General features: G+C 38.1%; 1 protein-coding gene and 1 long non-coding RNA gene across 6 annotated transcripts in view; one reads left to right on the forward strand and one right to left on the reverse strand.

Annotated features, from left to right (window-relative positions):
- OXR1 (oxidation resistance 1) overlaps positions 1 to 21115 on the forward strand; it is a 276024-nt gene that overhangs the window by 172687 nt on the left and 82222 nt on the right. The gene's annotated exons all lie outside the window — the stretch shown is intronic.
- LOC109145366 lies at positions 2172 to 19186 on the reverse strand. The gene is made up of 4 exons (XR_002046692.3): positions 19110 to 19186; positions 14509 to 14606; positions 3599 to 3831; positions 2172 to 3283 (listed from the first exon to the last, which is right to left on the reverse strand). It is a non-coding gene; the product is annotated as an uncharacterized LOC109145366 (long non-coding RNA).

Consider the following 21115-nt stretch of genomic DNA (forward strand, 5'->3'; position numbering starts at 1 on the left):
ATTAACCACATCTATGTACATTAATGTGCCACAATTTAGTATGAACAGTGGAAATACACATCGAGAAAACCAAAGTTCCTATAAATCTCTCATTCAACTAACCAGTCTCTTGTTCAGGCCATGTATTCTGAAGACCTGTTGAGATCTCTTTCCAAGTACCTTGAGCCCACTTGGTGAATCTTGCAGTAAAGGAAACATTTTCTTGTTTTCAAGCCCACTTTATATGTGATTTCCTGTTTTGTATGTGATTCATCACCAATATCAAGATCAGCTTCTTGTCCTCTACAAAACACCCACCTTTCCCCCAAAGAAACTGCATGCTTCTGGCAACAATATTTGCTCCTGTGAGTAGCAATGCAGCCATGCGAAGAAAACCATACTCTGTATTTTTCCATCAGCCTCCAAATGAAGATTGAAAGGACGGGACAAAAAGTGGTAAGAGGAGCTCTTTAATGGACAGTTCAGAGGCCCCTGGCCCCAGCCTTGCCAAGTGTGTATGTCCAGTGAACAGCCTCTGTCCCAGCTCTAACCCAGGCTCTGCTAGGGCTGGCTTTTTTGATTATTTTGAGATAGTCCAGTGCTAACTGAGGAAACCGTCATTTGTCTGTGCTGCATACAGTGAGAAACTACCTGAGCCAAAACTGACTCAAGGTGAAAAGTTCAGGCTATTTCATTTTTTTCCCAAGAACCCTCCTACACATGAAGGTTTGTGAGCCCTGAGGGAGCACAGGGTGGGTTGTGGTACTTTGTGGGGTCACTACATGGGAGTGACCTAAGGCACTCCCATGCCAATTTTTTATCCTAAGGTGCCAGTGAGTATCCAATGCAGAGTGCTGCAGAGAATCAGTAGTCCTGAGGTCTTAGTGACCCTCTTATCCCTGTTAAAACTTTCTTCTAGCACTTCCAAGTGCACTCAAGCTTATGCATCATGTGAATGCCCAGGATCTGGGCATGTGGGTGAAGATGTAGCCATGAAAGAGGTCAGAATGGGAAAGCTGGGGATAACTTGGAGACAAACAAAACAGCAAAAAACAGTTTACAAAGCTAGACAAAATGCAGACAGATACTCATAAATTAAATAATGTCATTGAGGTAGTTTTTTGATGTTGTTTGTTTTGTTTTGGCTTCTTTGCTTGAAGAATACTGGAGGAACAGAAAGGATCAGAGCAGTAGCTACTGTGCTTTAGCTGTTCCCAGATGGTGGCTGGCATTTTAGGGACATTCTCAACTGGCATACTTCAGGGTAGTGATGTGATTACTGTGGACTGGAGCTTTGAGGAACCAGCCTTAGAACAGCAGAGATTCAACTGACTGTAGATGTGATTTAGAATTAAACCCTATTTTTGCGAAGTGTCCAACCACACTTAATTTCTATAAAAGTAATTATGATAACTGTAGGTTGCTTTGGGACTGCACTGAACTGTTTTGGGAACAATTCTGGTATTTCAGAGGTGTATACAGAAATTTTATTTGCTATATAAGCCTGTGCAGCTATGAATTAAAAAAAAAAGAAAAAGTGAGAAGTAGAAATAATTATTTCCAGAATACTATATATTACAAAAGATTAGCAAAACAGTTTAGTGCTCAAAAAATTTATTATTATAATTAGAAACAATCTGCTATAGGGAAAAAAAGATTAAAATATGAATACATATGAATGTAAAATGTCACCATAAATTATTGTAATTTTCAGTTATAAGTGATACCTGAAATGTGAAAGAAGATCTTAACAAAGCATTGAAAGATTATTTGAATTTTTTTATTACAAGCAGCAATGCAAGTAACATTTCTCTTAAATTTTTTTCCTCCTTTGCTATAAGGAAATGTTTATTTTGTTCCCTAAACAACTTTTATGTACTTCATATGTTTCATTATTTAGTTCCATTCCAGCATGTGCAATTTTCTGTTAAAATTACTGTGATATCTGCGTACATTATATTTACTGGACATTTCCAGTCTAGGCTAGTCTGTAACAGATTAGTCTTAGTCTTAGAGTGATAGAACCATAGAATAGTTTGGGTTGGAGGGGACCTTTAAAGTTCCGACCCCCTTCATCCAGGGCATCTGGCAGCAGGTTAAAGAGTGATCTTGGTGCTGTCTATCAGAAAGAATTTTTAGCAATGACAGCATTATCAAATGTGAAACCCTAACTGTATGGAAGTATTAACTTGAAACTCTTTTCCTCAATAAAACAGCAAGAGCAAGAAAAATAATTATATACATTCAGACAGGTCCAGTGTTCTAACATAGTTTCAACTAGAATTGTCTTTTCCTCATTCCTCTCCATGTCAAGGTAGTACTTTTTCATGGAGGAATTACTCAATTTACCTTCAAAGGATTAAAATATATCTTAGGGTTTATTGAAATACCTTGTTTTAAGAAAAACTTTTGTAATCTACTGAATCACCAAGAATGAGGATGTCAGTTTTGTAAATATGACTTAAGGATTACATTGCTACTGGAAACTTCACAACTAGCTGCAAACATATTATCTCCCCATAAACTGTAGTTTCATTTTAGTACATAACTAGAAAAGTCATATTTATGGCTTTGAATTCCTCACCTCTCTACAGATTTATTATTACAAGTCACTATTCTTATGGTTTGCATTTTATAACCCTAGGACATTTGGATTTGGTCAGAATGTCAACAGTGCCACATTCTGCCACAGAGGGAAGATTGGAGTTGAGTTTTAATATTGTAGGCTTGGCTAGTTAATGAAATAGATGCATTTGCTGGAACATACACTAGAGATTCTCTTGAAAGGAAGCCCAGATCTAAAATTTCCAAGACAAGTTGTAATATTTCCATCCAGAAGACCAAACCTACCATCTGTGAAGCTGAAATGTAGATTTGCAGTACACAGACCAAGATAATGTACAAAATCTGCATACCGGCAAAAGTCTGATGAGGGAAATCTGGGGTTGAGTCTGATAGCAAACTACTGCTCACCTTAGTGCTGAGGGATTCTCATGCATTCCTCCACTGCTGGCAGCTTTTGGCTTGGATTTTCAAATGGCTCCAATGTCTGGCTCCCTTATGAATTTAAAATGTGCTTTGCTTAAACTGATTTCGTCCTGATGGGCATTTCTTTCAGCATTAATATTGTGTCCACAAAAAGTTTTCAGTCAAAACTTACAGCTTGCATCCAGAGCACTCAGAAGTCGCCATCAGCACAGAGTTACATGAGCATCACAGTTAGGCTACTCTTACTGCTTGAGTATAGGTTCTGTTGCACTGCATCATTTGTTATAGGAAAACAATTCAGATATCTTTAGCTCACCTGTAATAAAAAGGAGAAGCAATTTAAAACAAATACAGTCTTCTCCTTCAACACTAACTCAAATTCAAGAGTTGAAAAGTTATCAAAAAGGTTACTTATTGCTTTTATATAAGATCCTAATTGATCGAGAGGGACCACAGCTCCTATAGGTGCAGGGCAAAAATTTAAGGGAAGTAACATCAAAAGTGCCACCAGCAAATTTGTACTGCACTGAAGAGTCTCTCCCTCTCTAGAAGGTAAAAGGGACTGGAGGAAAGCAGAGAGAAGTCACTACTCTTGTCAAAAGCTCTTCTGACAGTTTAAATCTTTACTTACTGACAAAATTTTTGGAAGAACACAGCAGATACAGCTTGTGATGGTAGTTTCTTTATGCAGGATGGTAACTGTCAGGAGATGCAACTTGGAAGACTCTGAAGTTCTCAGTGCTGTGTCTTTCACGAAGGATCCACCTCTGGTAGACCAAGAGTTTCAACAGGAACAAAGTGAAACCAGAATTTTTAGGGTTCAGACCAGTGCATCCAAGTTGAGTCAGAGATGATCTTCAGCTCCTGCAAGTTTGTCAGGAATATTTATCTGCACCCTTTACTAAGGAAATTACAGAGCACTCTTTCAGAAGCTTAGTAAATAAGAACATTATGTCTTTAGAATACACTTACACTTGGATAAGTAATTGCTACCTTAAAGCCAAGTGGAGAACAAATATATAACTTCTGCTTTACAACCTGTGGTTGGTTGGGGTTTTTTGGTGTGTGTACAATGCTGCCTTATATACAGTCTTCATGTTTTACCCTCATTCATGCCATCATGGAAACATTGTGGGATGAGTCACACAACTGGAATGCTTCAATGGATTGGAACTGATAAATTCCTCAGAAGGGAGAGGCAAGGACAGGGAGGCAGTGGGGTAGCCCTCTATGTTAGGAGAGTTTTGATTGTGTAGAGCTTAATGATGACGAGGATAGGGTTGAGTGTTTCTGGGTAAGAATCAAGGGGAAGGCCAACAAGGCAGTTACCATGGTGGGAGTCTGCTTTAGCCGTCCCAAGCAGGATAAAGAGCCAAACAAAATATTCTATAAACAGTCTCATATTCGCTTTTCCTTGTTGTCATGGGGGACTTCAACTTACCAGATGTCTGCTGGAAATACAACACAGCAGAGAGGGTACAAACTGGAGGTAAAGGGATTGGAACACAAGTCTTATGAGGGAGTGGCTGAGGGAGCTGGGGTTGTTTAGCCTGGAGGAAAGGAGGCTCTGGGGAGATCTTATTGCTCTCTACAACAACCTGAAAGGAGGTTGTGTCCTCAAGTTGCACCACAGGAGGTTTAAAATGGATATTTGAAAAAATTTCTTCACTGAAAGGGTTGTCAAGCATTGGACCAGGCTGCCGAGGGAAGTGTCGGAGTCACCGTCCCTGGAGGTATTTAAAAGACACATAGATGTGGCACCTGGGGACATGGTTTAGTGGTGGATTTGGCAGTACTGGGTTAACAGTTGGACTTGATGATCTTAAAGGTCTATTTCAGCCTAAACCATACTGTGATCCCGTAATTCTATGATTTTGGGACAGACAGCTCATGCAGGCCTTCTGAAAGCCAGGGAGTGACAATCTCCACACAGTAGCTTAGAATTCTAGGGATTTCTAAGAAATTACTTAAGATTTCATGCTAATAGCTAAAAGAAGCTTGTAGCTGTGCTTGTGATTCCCACCCTTCCCAGCTGGATGGGCACAGCATCTGTGCCCCAGCTGGGACTTGATGTGACAGAAGACTTCTCTAAACACATCTCAGCATGGCTATTGGCCACTGTATTCCACAGGCCTTGCATTCTGGAGGCTCTTATCTTTACCAATCAATTTTTGAGGGGATGAAAGAATGTCTCTTCTGGAGGCTATAATACGTGGTCGGCACTTTTAAAGAGAACACCTTTTGGTCTAATAAATAAATGGACATTTTGTTCATTAAAAAAAATTCCTCTAGAAGGTCAGTTACAAAAGGGGAGCTGAGTGTATAAACTCCTTGGAAATACAAAATTCTGGAGAGTTCTTCCTGAGGGCTTCCTCAATTTGCATTTAGAGCAAGGTCTGTCTCTAGTGTGGCTCCAAGGGAAGATTCCCATATATGGAAATTACTCAGTGGACAAATACCTAGAACACCCCGAATCCTTTGCAAATCTCCAGTTCTTCTTTCACAGAAATGATCATATATGTTTTTGGATACTGGAGAGATTTATCTAAATGGTTTTTTATACAGGCAATTTTTTCCAATCCTGTCCCATCCTCCAGAGCTGTACTGCCTGTAGGTTGAAGAGTTCCCCAAGAAAAGGCAGTTTAAGTTTGATGTCAAAGATAGACTAAAACTTGAAGATGACCCTGAAATATAAATGAGTCTTCACAGTTGACACTGAGAGAGCCTGAGCCATGGAATGACTTGCAGCTTTGCTCAGTTACATTATGTACTAAGTCCTGTACGAGCATTTGTGAATTTCTTTTCAGGTTGTGCCATTGTTGTTGCCACGTGTGACATCAGTTTCTCATAACCCATGTCAGTGGAGGCTGTGAGTCCCTCCACAGAGGTCAGTGAGTTTGTCACAGTGCCAGCTCAGAAGTTCCCAAAGAGGAATGGGGAACACTGAAATGTTTGTGCTTCCTCAGCAGGAAAATTACAGTCTTGTGCCAGGGGCCAGATCAGGGGCTACCTAGGCATTTCTTGGCTTGGGAGCAGGGGGGGAAAGAGCTGAAAAAATCAGCTCAGTTTCTGTGTCCTGCTGGGTCTTCACCTGTTGTTAACAAGTGCTGGTAGGAGGAGGGTTTCCCCCCACCACATTGTTTCCTACATGGAAATTGGAGCTGTATCTTCCAGCACCGTTTCACTGCTGCAAAGAAAAGTAGTAGAAAGAATTGCAGTCATCAGAGTGTGCAGAAAACATAATTTCTGTTTCAAAACATTTTTGAAATCTAAAATCTCATCTTCTAACTTGGGGTGCTGCAAGCTGCACCATGTGTTGTCTCATCACTGCTGAGATTTTTTCTTGTGCCTTCATAATTTTTGTTTTCTTGTCATTCTCATTCCAGTAGGCATGCACTGTATCACAGCAGTGCCTGAAGAGCTGTTTGTACAATGTGAGCAAAAACCTACTGCAAGGAATAGGTAGCTTTAGAAGTAAATCAGAAAACAGAGAGGGGAAAAATAAAGCATTTTCTAGGTATTCAGATGAGGCAGAATATATGCATGTGGTCACAGAGGAGTGAAAGGTTGGATCTCAATCTTCAGTAAAGTGTGAAGAATCACATTTCTTAGGCTTCCCACAGAAGTAGTGTTATTCATGAGGAGATCCTGACCTGCTTGTTACCCCCTGCATGCTGTTTCCTGGAGGTCACCCGCTCCTGATCAAGGATTCCATCAAAAAAAGAAGTGGAGAGGACAAATGCCTCCTGTGAATCCTTCACTAGCACTAAGGAAAAGCTTTAAGGAGAGCAATAAAAATTGCATGAATATGCTTCTTCCCTTCTCTTCCAGTTAACAGTGCCTGTGCCTCCAATACTTCTGACAGTATGAAATGTGTGGTATTATGAAATTTTTTGTATAATGAGGGAACTCTAATGATGGAAGCATAGACTGCTAGACAAAGTGGTCTTTTTGCTAGTTCTACCTTCTTTCCCCTTAAAACTCTAACTCTGATATCTGTGATTTCAGTGCTGTGTGGATTTTCAGATACTGAATTTCCATGTCTCAAAGACTTGTTATAGTCTCCTTCTTTTGGCCTGCTCACTGCTAGGTTTTCTTAGTTCTGTGCAAGTGGAAATTTTTGAGCTGTGGGTTAGAATCCATCATGGAAAGAAATGTTCTGGAAATGAAGTAACTAACTGTACTTTTTGTGCCTTTTAAGGACACAGTTTCTTATGTGCCAGAGAAGAAGAACCAGTGAGTAAACAAAAAGGAAGAAACAAAATAGTAAGACCTCCTTCACTCCAGACAATGACAGATATGACTGAGAAGCCAAAGTCCATTGTGTGGCCTGAATACTTGCCAAAACAATCAGTCACTTACAGGGCCTCATACTGGTATCATTGTCTTGCAGATTCCCTACTAATAGAGGGTTTTGCATAGCAACCAATAGCAAGGTGCATTTTTGAACAGATATCTATTGGAATATTCTTTTAAACAGAGTTTGACAAAATGTACTATGTTTAGACTTGTACTTTTCCACTGTCAAGACATTACATCTCAAACTCTGCAGAATGTCCTCAGGGAGACACACATTTCTACATTCTGTGAGAAGGCAAGAAAAGGTGTGTCTGGCATGAACAAATCTTGGTCAAATGCTTTCTTTAATTCTTCTACTACATGCTGGGTTAGCTCTGAAGACAATTTAGAAGTAGAGAATGCTTCCCTCTCACTTTTCTCTTGATTAACCCTCTGCTGCCCAGGGTACTAGCCAGTTTATAAACATTTGGAAATAAGATCTTGGAGTGGAATAAGAGAAGCAAAGTTCAGGACATGCAGCAGCACCATAGGAGTTCTGCCATAAAATCTCATTGAGCCCCACTCAGTGCTTTCCATCTCACTCTGTGCTCTTCAACCAACCGCCTTCTTGACCCAGAAACAAAGCTGAGTTAAGAGTATGACCCAAGTAGCCAGAAGAAACTGGCTCAGAGCATCTTTTTTGTTTTTGACTGTGCTCATTGACTAGATTCATGTGCCTTGGAGTTAAGCTGTTATACCAGTGCCATCAAATACTTCTGTATTGATGTGATATTCCTGCATGAGACTGCCCTGTTCCAGGATATGATTTGTAAAGCTGGCCACAGAGATTGTACCTTCTTAGAGGTCAGTAACACAAGATTTGTTCCTGTACATATAAGGAATTCATTCAGGGTATGTGAATCATGGTACCATGTCCTTTCTTTGGAAAATGATGTGATGATACTGTGCCCTTTCTTTGGAAAATCATATCAGATGTGGTAAATAACTGCTTTCTTCACTTGTAAATTTTGTTCTGCAGAACAATAGCTGTGGGTTGTAATGGAAGATACAGCCTTAAATGTTCACACCCTTTGTCAAACCTTCTTAACATTAAAATAAAAGGCCACTGGACTTCACTTCTTGTGAGTGGAACAGTTCTTAGCTTCTTCCTCCCAATATCCACACTGAAGGGTCCAGTACACAGTCCTTGATAGTAAAAGGAATCAAGTGAGACCAAGTGCTTAAGAAAAAAAGTCTCTAAAGATGCTGTTTGATACTAAGCTAATACACAATTTGGTGTCCCCTCAATGCAGCTTCAGGCACTTTAGTGTCTCTCTATATCATCAGCTGTGTAAAACTATAAATGAAACTATATGAAGCATATAAAATTATATGAAGCATTTAGCACTGTAATTCTGAAAAACACCTGTACTTCATTCTTAACAGCTAGCATAATATGTCCTTGAGAACAATGGGTGAGTCAGGCAGTTTATTACTGTTTTCTAATAATGCTGTTTTAATTGACAGCCATATTTTGAAAGGTAATATTTTTTTGAGGGGATTGTTTGTACACTTTCTTTCAAATACTTTGTCTAGTGGTTATGCAAAGAATAAGATTTCCAAATAGGCAATCCACAGTTTGTTTCTTATCATACGTGAAAATACTTTGTCACTTCTAGTTTTCTGCTTTCTCCTTGCTGTGCTATTTTGATCAGTCATTAGAGAAACCAAGTATGTTCTCCCTAGAACTGCAAGAGCTCAGTCTCAACTTGTGCAATGCCCTCTTTTCACTGAGTGCACCATACTTTCGTTACAGAACCAGCCCACTGAGCACCTGAAAACTTAATTTAGAGATGTACAACGGCATTAGTTAAAACACTTCCTGTATTTTATGTAAGTAAAACCATGAAAGAGGAAAAAGAAAAAGGGACATCTGAGGAATGTAAGTTACTGAAGTACAACAGAATCAATTGCTTTCTACTTTGCTGTAAGTAATGAAGTGGCTCACAGGATCATTCACCTGCTAACTAATGGAAGGAGAATCTATTGAACTTACTGATAACAGCTCATTGAAATTCACTTTTTTTTTTTCCTCCTAAAAACATTATTATGACCTGTAACAGGGAGTAAATGTGAAGTATCTCAAGTATGTTTGGGTGAGATCACACATCTTTCAATACGAAAGGAAGTAAGAAGACTGTCATCTGAAAATGGCTTGGAGATCATCCATATGGATCTATTTGCACTTAACCTTAGACCAATATTTGTATTTTCTCCTTGAAGAATGAGTTCTGGGAAACAAAAGGCAAAGATATTACAAACAAAGCACTTCCAGACACTGGAGATCAGTCTGAAGATCCTGTTATTAAAGAAATACAACTCTGCATTACATATGTAGATGGCAATAAAATATATTTTATGAAGTGTGTTTTGTGTCACAGCAGGGCTGACTGGCCAGAGTGGTTATGCTTTCATTGGCTGAGAACTTCCACAAGATTCTGTTTGACACCAAGTCTAAAAAAGTGTTAGAAGAGCTGTTTATTTAAAGGGCAGTGTCAGAATGTAGTGGTACTAACATCTGACTGTATGGAAGTTTTTGTTAAGAAAAGGGAAAAATTAATTTTGGGGGAGGAAAGGACAATATTGCTTAAAAATATAACAAACCATAGTTCCTCTGCTTTTTAATATTTATAAGACCTTTTTACCCTCAAATGATGCAATATGCCTTTGTGAAATGCAAGAGGTATGGCAGACCACAAAATTTAGCAAGATTTTCCTATCTGCAATATGCTATGGCAATCTGCCCTCAAAAGTCTAATTACCTCTTTCAAAAGCCTTGTGTGATTGTGCAAGCTGCACAATTTATTCCTAATTCTTTTTCTTCAGGGTAATAATGCTGATACTTGAAGAAAGTTTTTGTTATAAAATGAAATGGAAAAGCATTTAAACAGTCAGAACACTGCTGTGGATATCAAACGCGTGATACAGGACAGAATATTGCTTAGACTAACCACCCAGTGATGCTGGTTCGTTGACTGAGACATCATTATCCTTATTCAGACCAATTTACAAAATGGAAACACAGCTTCTACATCCAGACCATTTGGTCATAATGTGTCACAGGTAGCACTTCGTTATGATGAACGCAAATCATTACAGTGCTCCTGAAATCCCTATTTATGTCACCACTAGAGGCTTACTCCCCTTTTCTATTTCACGAACTAAAAGTCTGCCAAACCATCCCTCCAAGGCCCTGCAGCACGTAGAAGCTTGTTTTGCAGGCTTACATGCAGTCCATGTAGGAGGGGTGGGGAATGTTTATGGTACAAGCAAGTCCTTGTGTCATCCAGTGTGAGTAACTTTGGAAAGTGAATGCTGTAGCTAGGTCATGCTCCCTTGTCATCACGCCTCTTAAAAGTAATATTGCATGTTAAGACTGTTGAGAAATAGTGAACTTTTATGTGCTGCCTCAAAGATCTAATTGACCTCAACATTTTTGATCACCTAAGTAAACACTGCATGCGTAAGACAACATACAAAATGAGACTTTATCATGTTTTCTACCTGCTAGCTTCAAAATATAAAGGCAAAAATTAGTCTTCACAGAAATTAAAGAAAGGCCAATACTATTCAGTTTAAAACTTACTATATGTCTCATTTGAAAGATTACTATTTTTCTGTGAATTACAAAACAAAATACATCTTCTTCTGAAAGAATTATTGCTTGAAATAAAATATTTAATGCCAGAAATGGTGTTTAGTTTGATGTCCTTATGCAGAGAAGGCTGAATACAAATTACATAGTAAAAAGCCTAGAAACCTTATGGTACTGAGTCTAAAAGAATTTTTTAGAGAGGAATACCTTAATTTAAAAATTGCTCATTTCATGTAACTTGAAAATGACCATCATATGAAAACAAGTGGTGCATATTTACTTATTAAGGCTTCTGACAGTTGAATTTCATAAAAACATGAAAATAAAATTCCTTTTTAAAAATGTAAATGAAGTCCAATGGTCAAATAATTCTATACAAAACAGAATAATCATGTAGAATATTCTTAATCCAGAGGACATGGGAAGCATGGAGGATACTAAGAATGTACAATATTTGTAGTTGGGTGGACATTATGCATCTACTAATTCACACCTGTGATGTCTGCATTCACCTTTGGAGCAAAATCATTTAATCAAAAAGGATTTCAGCATCAGGAAGCCATGACTTCAATTTGCAGAAATCTGTTTAAATGATGAAGTATTTGGGTCACTATCTTGTTTTATATCTGTGTATTTTATTGAGCTGAGTACAATCTCAATGCCAAACATATCCAAATTGTCTGCCTCCCTTCACTTTTCCTAAAAATGTTGATAGTCACAACAATGATGGTATTTATTAAAATACTTTACTAATGCTGGTAGTTCAATATATGGTTCCTCTGGTCTCCTGTAGGATGTGCAAGAGCCAATTTTGTGCTGTTACTCTGATTGCACTACTGAACTATTAGAAAGATGCTCTAAAAAAGCAGCCAGCACTCTCCATGTTATCCCATACTGTCCCATCAGCAATAAGGCAGAAATGTAGTAGCATCAAGAGAGGTAAGGTAAAAGGTAGCTTTTTACCAGGTGATACAGCTGGTAGTTGATTCAAACTTGTAGGAAGTAAATGATAGTTCCTGGGCAATTTATCAAAGTGCTTGAGCTGTCAGAACACCTGAGTGTTGAAAGTTTAAATCACAAGTGATCATAGCTCCTTGGCACAGTCCTCAGGTTCCTCTTCATTTGGGCACGGAACACAATTTTGAGGAAAAAATTGTGGTCACACTTAAAGTCTCTGTACTTTGTTAAAGAAAGCAAAGTAACAGCTCCCAGTGCTTTGTGCTGTGCATCGATAGTAAGAAAACCATCCCAATTATTTTAGCTCAGCCTTGCACCTTTTTCAAGTAGGAGTTTTGTACCTTATTGGAGGAATGACTTTGACACATTGTAAGACTTTGGCAAATAAATCTCGGGTATTGCTGCTTTCTTTTGGTAAAGTATCATTCTGTTTCATAAGTCATATATAGACCATTATACTTGATGATAAACTGTTTCCAGGTTGATTTTTTAAAAATGAAATATACATACTGGGTTACAGGCTTTTCTCAGTACCCCTTTCTTCTGTAGGCACTTCACCTCTTAATTGTAACAGATTTTACATTCCTGACAATAACTTTGCATGACAGTAAAATGTTATTTTGGATTTCAAAAAAATCCCTAAAATACAATCACTTTTCCTAAAAGCCTTGAATTCTGAGGAATAGATTTAATTTTTGAAAACCAAAGAATCCCTTATCCTGTGTCTGCACATTGAGGATCAGTGCTATGAAACTCCTGTGCCAACTGTTTGTATTACAGAGCCCACAGCAGCATCTGTGGAGTCAGGGCACGAGCAGCCTCCTCTCCCTGCCTGCCAGCAAGCCTGGCTGTGCAGCTGTGCCAGCACAGAGGGATATTTGTGTGCTAAACCTAAACCTGATGTAGGACACATTCCCTGCCCTTCCAGGATCCCAGTTGGCTTCTCAGGGCAGCCTACAGCCACTATAAAATAATATACACAGGATGTTTGGCAGAATCTCCCAGTTGTCCTTCAGTGCTTTCTTTTTTTTCACATTTGTTTGCCTGTGTAGAGCACAACGTCAGAGCCCTAAAGACTTAGACATCTGAAAATGTTCTGATAGTCTATTTGGATTCTTTTCCAGAAACACTTTATTTTTATGACTTCTCTTTAAACTAAATTATCAACACTGGTACTTGGTGAGATTTCCAATTTTCTGGATAAGGCAACTAAGGTGGAAAAGCCACACCATCTTGTATTCACTTCAGGAGATTAAAAAAGAGAGAAAAGTGAAAGCAAAATAATGGCTTTTCTCTCTCTCTGCTTCAACATCGATAGTGATTGAGGTGTCTTGTATCTCCCTGAGACCCCAGGCCTGATCTTCTGAGCTTCCTCCATCTGCAGAGGTCACTCCCTTCAGACTGCAAGTGACCCAAGGAAAGCACTTGCTGAGAACTTCTGGTTCCAGAGCAGGGGGACAGGGTGGTATCATGGCCAGTCCTTGCATCATCAGACTGGCTGGGCAGGGTGAGATGAGGGTAATGTTTTGCTCAGGTCCAGCTTAGTGTCGTATTTCCCACAGTAGCCAGCAGCAGCTGATAATTAGGGAAAGAATACAGAAGAGGTCAAGTATGAAAGGACATTTTGCTGATATTTCCTCTGAGCTTTAGGCAGTCTGTGGCATAGTGATTTCCAGAAAGCAGAGTTTGTATTTGCTTTCTTTTGCTATTTGGGTCTTGATGGACTTTCTATGATTTTTTCTAATTACTTTCTGAACCATTCATAGTTTTGCCATACACAACATCCTGTGGTAATGAATTCTGTGATTCAGTTATGTTGTGCAACAAAATGTTCTCTTTTTTAAAAAATCTTCATAGTAATTTCATTAGGTGCCCCTGCTTCTCTTATCACGAGAAATGTGAATAGTTTTTCTCTGATCTATTTTCTGCTTAGCTACGTTCTATTATTTTCTCTGCTTTCCTAGAAAGAAGCAGCTTAACACCTTTGTTGCCTTCCTCAGTACAGTACAATCTATATTCATTTGAAGAATTTAATGAATAGTGTAACTATATTTTTTTCTAATAATTCATTTATTTTTGCCTTTTTGATGTCTATTGACTGACATTTTCATATATGTCTACTGGATAGCTCATGTAAAGCTGCTCATCACTGTATGTACAAACACAGTTATGCGCTTAGAGGAAAACTTGTCTTTACTCTGCATTTATCAACAGTGAATTTTGCTTGCTGCTTTATGTTTTGTATTATGAAACAATTTTTTACGTTTTTCATCAGATTTTACTTTTCCACATAATTTCATATCCTCAGCAAACTCCATCACCTTCTTATTCTCTACTTAGCCTAACAATGCAGTAAGTTCAAAAGCATGCATCTCTGTTGGGCTGCATTGAGAATCCTCCTCCCTTTGTTGTGAAGTCTGGCCTCTTGCTTACTGTACATTATTAAACGTACATATTAAATGATGAGCCATCTCATCCTACAACAGCTTCATTTCCTTGCTGCAGGACTTTGTAAAAAGCTTCCTGAAAATAAAAGTACACTGCTATCAACAGATTATTCTTATCCACATGATTATTGACTCCTATAGAAAAACTGTAGATTTGCCAACCAAGACTTAAAACATTTGTTGATTCTTTGCTGTTTCACTTACCCAGATGTCTTCTAACTTTATTATTACAATTTAATTTCTTCATGGAGTCTTGAGTAATACCAGAGGTCCTTTAATACCACAGAGTCCATTAAAGCTTTCTGTGCAAAAAAAACCCCAAAAAAGCCCCAAAACAAAAGGAAAGTTACTGGGGATATATAATAAGTCTAAAATATTAAAAGGTTATGGTGCTGGTTTTTTTCAGAATTGCTTTAGTGATCCCATACCCAAGGCAGGACTTCAACACCAGATTAGTAGGAACTTGTGAGGCAAGCTCCAATTCAAATAACTGAATTTTTCCTTTGTATTTAATACAAAAATAGATCAAGGCTAGACAACAGTTATTTATCCCTTCTCACTGAGGTTTGCTGACCTTTCTAAGGTTCATGACTAAACTAGTATGCTGTATGTATTGCCAGCATAGCATAATTCATTAATATTAGTATCTATAGTTGGAAGAAATAAACTTTTGACTTCTGAAAAATACAAAAGCCTGTTTCCTTGATAAAAAGCATGTCACTAGTGCTTCACTCTTAACCACTGTCCATCAAATCACTTACAAATTCTGAGTCTTGATCCTAAAGCACTGGTGTAAAAAACCTTGACAGATAACCATTAATTACCTATGGAAAGAACTGTTCCTTTGGGATTTTGTAGACAATATATGTTCACAATATTTCATTCTCTGATGAAATACAAGGAAAACAGTGAGACATGCCTTTAGTAATTTTAAATGAAGCCTACAGAAGATCCCACCTAAACAAAGAGAAGGAAATTAATAAGAGGCAAGTAGGATCTGTAAAGCTGTGTATGTGCATAGGTTCTCAATGGTGTGTACAGCCTTGCAGCTAAATGCGGCTGAACACGAGATTTCAAATCATTTCAGGGAAAATTGTGACGGTAATAAGACAGTAAAATGTGGGAGAGACGTAAGAGCTAAGATATGAAAGCTTTGGGGAAAAAACTCCTGTATAAAGGATAAAGTTTCTTAATTCAGAGATAATACAGTAATGGACAGCCTTCAAATGATTTAGCTAGCTAGAAGCAATGGATTTGATTTTTGAGGATAAATTGTAGTAATTATCCCCAAAAGAACAGAGTGAGTAACCATCCACAAGTTTTCTACATGATATTATGGGAGCAAATGAATCAGGCATACACTTGTGATGTGGTGCCAGTGGGGGAGGGGAGAGACACCAGATGTTCCTTAAGAAGCAAGAGTTAACAAGAAAGAAAAAGCAGAACTTCCTCCTAGTAAGATCAACATATTTCTGGGTTTTCATTCAAAAGAAAATTTCAGGAATGTCCTGCACAGACTTAGGTGGCTCAGGAAAAGGTATGTACGAAAGGCTTTCATATACTTACTTCACTTAAGGGAAATGACCACGAAAAAAGAGGTAGCAAAGACTGGAACAGAATTCAGTCTTTCTTTAACTAATCTTTAATCCTAGAATGCCTAAGCAGGAGCAAGTAAAATAGAAAATCAGTAATTCTTATTAGAATAAAAAATTTGCAATCAAAAGGATCAGTTGTTGCCATTAGCCTTATTCTGGTTTATGATAAATTCTGATGTTATTTTGGACCCATTTCTCTAGTAAATATCACTGTACTTTAGATGGCATTTCTACATAGAACTGACATTATGTGTCTGCTCACCACTGTTCTTAAGCCTGTGTTTTCCAGATGTCTGAGAAGAATGATTTTGTTCTGGTGAATTGAAAAGATCCTGTATCTTAGATATCTTCAGGTCTAAAGGTTGCAATGGAAACACATAACCGATAACTAAAAGCCATAATGTTTTCTGAACTGGAAACCAATCTGGTGCCAACCAAATATAATGGGAGTATGTGACAAGCAATTGATTATTTCTTCAAAGAGACAGAACCTGTTCATTATATCACTTTTAAGACATTATTAAAAATTAATAATGATATTAACATATATATTACTATGAAGATTATTAATGTTATAACCCCCAAAAAGGACTGTAGATTTCTAAAGTATGTGGCTTTTCCTGTAAACCTGAGGAATACAGCCGGTCATGAGGTGGAGAGATATTGATCACAAAGCATTTTTCATGTTAATGCTCTGAATCAATGCTTTCATTTGAAACCTGAGTTGTGTTATGATTGCTTAGTCTTCAGAAATGGTAGAGAACCAGACTGAACTTTACCAACTGTATCCTACCAGAGGGACATTCTATTTATTTTGAACCAGAATTGGAATCTGGATCTGTTGTTTCTGAGCAAGTATGAGCAACTTCCTTACAGGAATACAGTGCATTAACAACTTGATAAGCATTTAGGGAGTGTTAAGGAAAAAATAGTTACAGTTATACTGCAAAAAGGAAAAAAAAAAAGGATTAAGTCAATAATGTTTGCTTAAGATTCAAATATCTGATGAATAATCAATTTTCTGAGCACCTTTCATAAGCAATTATTTATCATTTGCATAATTTATGCTTCTGTGGAGGTTGAGATTAGCTAGTAAATACTATGGAATCATCAATTGTACTGTCACTGTTTTCCACGTTCAGTTGCAAAACACATGGTGAAAGAAAAAAAATGTCTGAGTCGATGACACAAAAGGAGATGTGTCTGCTGAAAACTGACTCTGTTCAGCAAGGGCCATAACTAGTGAACATCCTTAAACTGCATGGATGTCTCTATGAACATGCATTCATACCCCCTGGAGTCCAAACTCAATTTCATACAACTCCCTGAAAGAATAGAATGTTCTGTTTATAATAAGCCACTATTGACCAGATAAATATGAACTGAAGACCTGGAAGTCATTTCATTATTATTTGATAAGGTATTCTATATAAAGAGCTGTGTAATTACAGCTGAGAGTAAAGTTCTGTCATAAACATGGAAAAGTCCCCATTTGACATGCATGTGTTCTCAAGGCCATATTTGAAAACTTCCATGTTGTTATCACTGATACACTGACAAATGTTGACATGCTGTTGTAGAATGGATCATTTCAACATCCAAACATAAGTATACTTTGAGAAAATAAGAAAAATACATATTTAGCCTTAGAATATCCATTTTTGTAATAGTCCAGAGAGAATATCCAAACCAAGGCGAGAAGAGAGAGATCTAGAGTGGTTTTTACTCATGAATTTTCTGTCCTTAGGGATCGGTGTCTTGCCAGCAATTCTCTACCATTTGTTACAGTGCGGATACTGCAACATGCATATCAAACAAGGAGGCCCGTGGAAAGAAATATCTATGGACTGATTCTTGATAGATGTTTCAGAGATGTTTATTTCTCCAGCCGCATGGCCGGAGCTCTGCCGAGGAACTGCTCAATCCCGGGACCCGAGGGTCCTTGCCCGCGCAGGGGAACACAAAACAACCAATGGGGAACGAGGCTGAGCAGGGGCAGGGAAACCCCGTGCCTCCCCCCCGGGGCCCCTCTCCCAGGGCTACATGTCAGGGGGAGGGCCCCAACACTAATTCTTTCACTGTTTTATGAAAAAGAAGAGCATAAATACAAGTTGGATAGTGACTATGATTTTATAATTTTGCAGAGAAGATGGGTAACTGCAGGCAACAAAGCTTGTTATTTACCTGAAGCTCTGAAAATTCAGACCATATGCAACTGAAATTGGGTACTTCCAAAAGTGTCGAAAAATTGTGGCATGTTTTTGAAATCTGATAAAATTATTTTGCAAGATGAAGTTAAGTGGAGTAAAATACCCTCAATTCATATTCACTTCTACTGGGTTTCATATGCTTAGTATGCATTCCTGTAACTATGCTATGTATGCCCGTATAAAACACTTGTGAATCAATTAACATTTTTCATATATGTGTTACAGTAATGTCCCAGATTTGATTGTACATTTTATTTGCATGGTGTTTCTATCTTTACTATCTAAATTTAAATTATTGTATGAAGATTTTTGAAATCTGGCTAGAAAAGCAAAAATTGCTTTGTCCTCAAAGGTGAAATGGACTTGTTGGGCTGTCCTAATTATAAATAGTCTCACTTGGATTAGATTAGATACCAAACAAACAAAACCATAATATTTATGTATTCAACTTCTTGGTAAGAAGACAAAATCACACAGTGAATGCTACAGTACTTAGCTATTATGAAATTAAACTTAAGGAGCAGTGCATCTTTTGATGCTAAAATATGTTGCAGGGGCAAGCTGAGGTGGCCAAGGTCCAAATGTTCTCCTCAGCCTGGAGAAACCCCATATCTGAGTGTGGTGCCTTTATTTTATACAGCTCCTTAAGATATTAAAGATTTATTGAGCCAGATTTTAAATAGTAACACAGTAGGAGTTTGATATAGTTTTCTACTGAGAAAACAACTCTCCTAAAAGAGATGGTGTTATGGCTTCCTGTCTTTTTCAGTGTTATATCAAGAGTAATTGCATACAAAAAATAACCTATACTTGAAGAGTCCCAGTCCAGAATCAAGGACTGCCAAATTCCCTTGTTGTCCATTATTATTCTGTCTCGTCCCTTCAGTGTGACATTTTGTGCTGAACAGTGAACAGCATCAGTGGTCAAGGTAGAGACTGGGCCCCATGTCATTTCAATCTTACAGGGAGCTGGTTAGTAGAATCAGAATTATGTCCCTACCTGCTGAAGTCTGAAATTCCAGGTTTGCCATTTCTGAAACTAGTATGCAGATGGGACTTTCTTTCTTGTTGAGTGTCTAATCTGAAGAGGATGTGGTACTGTGAAACCTTATGAACAGCCACACCTAACCCACAGTTCTCGGTGAAGAGCCTGCTTTAAACACACCCATTTACTTAGTGTCATCTACTGGTTATCTCTTTTCAACTTCTCCCAAATTTATACTGACAATGAATTTCCCTTTGGAGTAATTTGAAACTTCTTAATCACAGAAACAGAACTGTGCAAATGTTTTTTGCTTCTAGAACTGTGTTCTTCCATACTTCATCATTCAAATTAGTTTGTTCCTAGGGAAATAGGCCTGAGAATGTGGGAGTTCTGCATGCCTGACTTCTGGTCCCTCCTTCAGGGACTGTACATGCATTCTGCATTCTGTTTAATTTTTACTGAAACAGCATTGGAAACAGACTGCAGTATGTTTTTCTGTGTCTTAAGAGTTTACCTTTTTTTCACAAGGAAAAAAAAACCCAAATGATTCCTGAACTATTTTACATTACTAAAAACTAAAACATTATTTTACATTACTAAAAACAGGTTTCATTAAAAATTAAGAAAGACGTTAGGCTTTTAAGATGTTCTAATTCAAATTCATGTGTTTGCCAATTATGGGTTTTGCAACCACATAAATGGTACTGTCTTGACCAGAGGTGGTAGTTCAGAATACTTAACAAAAGCATGCAGCATCCTCATAGCATTACATGACAATCAGTGCTTCCAGAATGACTAAGGAAGCTTAAATGGGGCATTTGGTTCAAGCTGCCAGAATTACATACTTGCCTAGAGGTTGTTTATATACAAATGAACGCTGAGTAATTGCCAAATGACTGACAACAAGACAGTCACCTCGGAAAGCATGTACAAACTTCTTCTCTCACAAAATAGAATAAGGGGTTTGTGTCAGTGCCTGGTGCACTTGTGCCTGCAGCTTGGTAGCACTACGAATTTGGCAAGATGTATTGCGAGAGGCCCATATCCTGTACACCAGGCACATGAACTGGCCCAGCCCTAAGAAAGTTGCACAGCATCTGCTGGCATTTTGCTGGATTAGTTGCTACAATTTGCACTTATTTTCACAAGCAACAAATCTGTCTAAAGTGATACCACTACCACTTGCTATGTTTTTATCTTTTTTTTGTCATTTGAAATACTTTTATATGTATGTTCAGTTCTCGATAATATTCTCTCCTCATTGTGTTCTTTTCTATTTTACTAAAATGGATCCCCGCTCTCTCTCCTCTACCCCATCAGTTCTTTTAGTATGCAGCTCAATCAGCTCTACCTGCTCCCTCTGGTTTAGGACTTTGAGATCTAGCAACAAGACCAGGTTGTGCAATAGATTAGCATAATCTAGGACTTGGAAATCTAGCAACAAGACCAGGTTGTGCAATAGATTAGCATAATGTGTTATTAAATATTACATCATAAATGGAGAAATATTCTGGCAGACATTTTTGTAGCTACCGAACGTGGGTTTGTGTATAATACCAATATGAAGGCATCTCTATTTGTGCCACAGTTTGACTTCTCATTTTGAGCTAATGTACAGTGGCACTGAAGACACAGAGGCTGGCATGAATCTTCCTCTCTTTCTCCCTCCCTCTTTCTACTCTCCCAGCCACTTCTACTCTTCTGTTGCTTTGCAGCTTGTGCTTCTACAGGCATTTACACACAACCAGATCTGGAGATCTAACTGGGGATAATTATAACCTCAAAACAAAATAAAAGCTTAGTTTTTACTAAACTAAAAGGTACTTTTAAATGGATCAGCTTTACGACCCAGTTCATTCACCTGCCAAATGAATCCTTGTGCTTACATTCTTAGCATGGGAACAGAAACAAGCAATTAAGAGCAGGTAGGACCAGTTCCTTTTTTTTGAGGGACAGTTTTAAGTGGCTGAGTTACAGAGATACTCTTCTGCACTGATACCACAGGCCAGGAGATAAACCCG

Source organism: Corvus cornix, chromosome 2 (assembly GCF_000738735.6).
Source record: "Corvus cornix cornix isolate S_Up_H32 chromosome 2, ASM73873v5, whole genome shotgun sequence".
Lineage (NCBI taxonomy): Eukaryota > Metazoa > Chordata > Aves > Passeriformes > Corvidae > Corvus > Corvus cornix.